This window comes from Oncorhynchus nerka, linkage group LG1 (genome assembly GCF_034236695.1).
Source record: "Oncorhynchus nerka isolate Pitt River linkage group LG1, Oner_Uvic_2.0, whole genome shotgun sequence".
NCBI lineage: Eukaryota > Metazoa > Chordata > Actinopteri > Salmoniformes > Salmonidae > Oncorhynchus > Oncorhynchus nerka.
The window spans coordinates 6,980,144-6,984,787 of record NC_088396.1 but is presented as its reverse complement, the minus strand read 5'-3'; positions in this window follow the sequence as shown (position 1 = coordinate 6,984,787).

The window sequence follows — 4,644 nt, the reverse complement described above, 5'->3', positions numbered from 1 at the left end:
ATGTCATCTGTAGTTGCCCTGGCGCTAACCTGCATCTCAACACGCTCCAGAGACTTGGCTGGCTATGTCATCTGTAGTTGCCCTGGCGCTAACCTGCATCTCAACACGCTCCAGAGACTTCTTAACTGCTTGTTTGAAAATTGCCTGCATCGAAGTTTGTTGTTGATTCCGAGCCTTCAATATGGTGGAGTTGGATGTATCCTCGCTGGTCTTAGTTGGCTTGGTGTCTTTCTTTATTTGGAACGCTTTTAGGGTTCTCTGTGCCTTAGTTGAGTGTCCTCGGTCACGTAGGTCCATGTTAAATTAAGCATTTTCAAGGTTCCGAGGTAAATTGTCAGAAATGTGCATGTCAGAATCATGTAATTACACATGAATAACAGTTACTTTTGGGTATGTCTATTTGTATTTGTATTTATTATGGATCCCCATTAGCTGCTGTCAAAGCAGCAGCTACTCTTCCTGGGATCCAGAAAAATTAAGGCAGCTTATACAATTTTTAAAAAATTACAATACATTCCGAGATTTCACAACACACTGTGTGCCCTCAGGCCCCTACTCCACCACTACCACATATCTACAGTACTAGGTGTGTGTGTGTGTGTGTGTGTGTGTGTGTGTGTGTGTGTGTGTGTGTGTGTGTGTGTGTCTGATGTTTGTGTTTGCTTCCCAGTCCCCGCTGTTCCATAAGGTGTATTTTATCTGTTTTTTAAAAATCTGATTCTACTGCTGCATCATTTACTTGGTGTGGAATAGAGTTCCATGTCGTCATGGCTCTATGTAGTATTGTGCACCTCCCATAGTCTGTTCTGGACTTGGGGACTGTGAAGAGACCTCTGGTGGCATGTCTTGTGGGGTATGCATGGGTGTCCGAGCTGTGTGCCAGTAGTTTAGACAGACAGCTCGGTGCATTCAACATGTCAATACCTCTCATAAATAAAAGTAGTGATGAAGTCAATCTCTCCTCCACTTTCAGCCAGGAGAGATTGACATTCATATTATTAATATTAGCTCTCTGTGTACATCCATGTGCCAGCCGTGCTGCCCTGTTCTGAGCCAATTGTAATTTTCCTAAGTTCTTTTCTGTGGCACCTGACCACACGACTGAACAGTCAAGGTGCAACAAAACTAGAGCATGTAGGACCTGCCTTGTTGATAGTGTTGTTAAGAAGGCAGAGCAGTGACTTATCATAGACAGACTTCTCCCCATCTCAGCTACTTCTGCATCAATATGTTTTGACCATGACCGTTTACAATCTAGGGTTACTCCAAGGAGTTTATTCATCTCAACTTGCTCAATTTCCACATGATTTATTACAAGATTTAGTTGAGGTTTAGCGACACATTTTCAAAAAATTTACGCGACAAATCTAGCAACTTTTTCTGGTGTTATTGGAGACTTTTGGAGACTCTGACGTGAAAGCACGTATCGTTCTTACTCATCTCAACGAGCAGCGGGTGCTGGCGTGGACCCCACCCCCTATCCAAACCACTAACAGGCGGCCCAGTCCTCGCACAGCAGTCCCTCCCAGCTGCAGTCAGAGCAGGAGATGTTCACCCCTCCGTGTCCAGACTGCAAATGAATCGCGCATGCGGGAAGCCGCCGCTGGCTGATCCCACCAGGGCGGGATGTAAATGTAAAATGTTCTTTGTCTAAAATAAATCTAGCTGGCTAGCTCATCATGTCAGTCTAAACTGTACACTCAAAAATACAGAAAGGAGTGGGAATCAAACCCTGAATTCAGAGGCTGGTTGAAGCCGTTTATTGGAGATGATACACGGGCATACTGCCTGTATTGTAAGGCTGATTTCTACGCCAAACTTAGTGATGTAAACAAACACATGACATCTCAGAAACATACTCAAAAGGCAAAGCCTTATAACAGTTCAACCCAAAACAAGCTGCCATTTATGGTTAAAAAAATGGACTCTGCAAAAAAGGCTGAGGCTACCATGGCATTAGCTATCGCTGAACACTGTACCATGCTGGCATGTGATCACATTGGAGAAGCATGTAGAGCTGCTTTCTTAGACTCCACTGCTGCTACCCACTTCAAAATGCACAGGACAAAGTGCACAGAGATGATTAATGGTGTTCTAGCACCATACTTTCTGAAAAAGTTGGTCGCAGATGTGGGTGACCAGCGTTTCAGCCTCCTCCTCGATGGGTCCACGGATGTAAGTGTTTCTAAGTACCTGGGGGTTGTGATAAGGTACTTTAGTGACACCAAGCAGACAATTGTATCAGCATTTCTGGGGCTTGTTGAGTTGGAGGGAGGAGATGCCAAATCTATCGCCCGTGCTGTTGTGGCTTTCTTCGAAGTGTTGTCTTAAAAAAGAGAAACTCCTGGGGATAGGGACTGCCAATGCCTCTGCTATGACGGAGGAGTATGACCTCAAATATCTGTTTGTTATTCGCTGTGTGTGCCACTCTCTGCAGCTTGCTCATTTGTAGTTCTAAACATATTTAGGGTGTTTTTTACTCACTTTTTGTCTCCCTCACATCGTTATTCCTCTCTCCTACAGCGTCCATCACAATTACATGCACATGGACAATCATGTAAATTAGGTGATGATGTCATTTAGCGACTTCTAGCAACTTTTAGTACAGCCAATAGCTACTTTCCTTACTGAGGAGTTGGCAACACTGGGTCCAATATTGACTATGCACCCAAGAGAGAAAGAGGTTGGGCCATCCTCAAATTTTTTCAGTAAAATGTAATATAATATGTAAGGGATAATGAACGAGAGGCTCTGCGTTCTATGGAAAATAATGAAAGATGTGGAAGACGTGTTCCATGATGCGGATCTGACCTTCCACGAAGTTGCACAAAGTTGATTATCCCTTGGCTATAATTTAACACATTTGCCTCTAGAAATGTGTTCATTTGCCGGTAGAAATGTGTTCAACATCCACTGACTTGCTGAGCGGCCTTTCAGGTTATGTCGATATAGGACTCGTTTACTGTGGATAAAGATACATTTGTACCTGTTTCCTCCAGCATCTTCACAAGGTCCTTTGCTGTTGTTCTGGGATTGATTTGCCCTTTTCGCACCAAAGTACGTTCATGTCTAGGAGACAGAACACGTCTCCTTCCTGAGCGGTATGATGGCTGCGTGGTCCCATGGTGTTTATACTTGTGTACTATTGCTTGTACAGATAAACGTGGTACCTTCAGGCATTTTGAAATTGCTCCCAAGGATGAACCAGACATGTGGAGGTCTACAATTTTTTTCCTGAGGTCTTGGATGATTTCTTTTGATTTCCCCATGATGTTAAGCAAAGAGGCACTGAGTTTGAAGGTAGGCCTTGAAATACATCCACAGGTACACCTCCGATTGACTCAAATGATGTCAATTAGCCTATCAGAAGCTTCTAAAGCCATGGCATCATTTTCTGGGATTTTCCAAGCTGTTTAAAGGCACAGTCAATTTAGTGTATGTAAACTTCTGACCCACTGGAATTGTGATACAGTGAATTATAAGTGAAATAATCTGTCTGTAAACAATGTTTGGAAAAATGACCTGTGTCATGCTCAAAGTAGACGTCCTAACCGACTTGCCAAAACTAGTTGAAATTTGTGGAGTAGTTGAAAAACAACTTTTAATGTAAACTTCCGACTTCAACTGAATATATAGGGGATACAATCTTTCTAGCTCTGCAGATTTTGCTGCGAGGAGGCATTAGATCATTTATTTTGGTACTATCCACATGTAGATCATTTTTGGCCACAGATCCAGCAATGTCTGAAGAATTGCAACATTTACCTAGAGCTAACACTGCAGATAGCAATACTGGGAGACTTGAAAAGTCATAGTCAATTGGTCAATACAGTTTCTCTCGATTGCTTAAACACAAAAACTGGTTCCTGTAGCACAAAAACCCATTCCCTTGTAGCGGTATTGATAAAGATTTTGTTCTGGCGCCAGGCAAGTATTAACCCTGCCGAAAGTAAAAGAGTAAAAGAGAGTACCACTTCCAGACCCACACACATCAGCAGAAGAGACATCCTAGAGTGTAGACTGGTTGCCAGATAGCCAGTTGAGAAAAAAGATAAGACACATAAAACATGACAGCCTACCCGGACAAACTCACCCTATGGGACTCCGATGGGACTCCCGATCACGGCCGTGCCACATTGCCTCTTGTTCCAAGTTTCATCAGAGTAATACTTGGGAATCTACTGAGGTTGAAGGATTTACTGTTATTATGGAGAATCGAGAGACTGGGTGTAGTAGTGAGATTCTGCTGCATCCCTGCCCATTCGAGTGTGGAAGGGAATTAAATTGTAGAACAGATAGCCAAAAGGACTTTTAAAACTATCCTCAACAAAAATATAAACGCAACATGCTACAATTTCAATGATTTTACTCAGTTACAGTTCATATAGTAAAGTAAATTAAAATAAATTCATTAGGCCCTAATCTACAGATTTCTCATGACTGAGCAGGGTTGCAGCCATGGATGTGCCTGGGAAGGCATAGGCCCAGCCACTGGGGAAGCCAATAAGAATTTGTTTTTCCCCACAAAAGGGCTTTATTACAGACAGAAATCCTCATCAGTTTCAACGGCTGTCTGGGTAGCTGGTTTCAGACGATCCTGCGAGTGAAGAAGCCGGATGTGGAGGTCCTGGGCTGGCGTGGTTA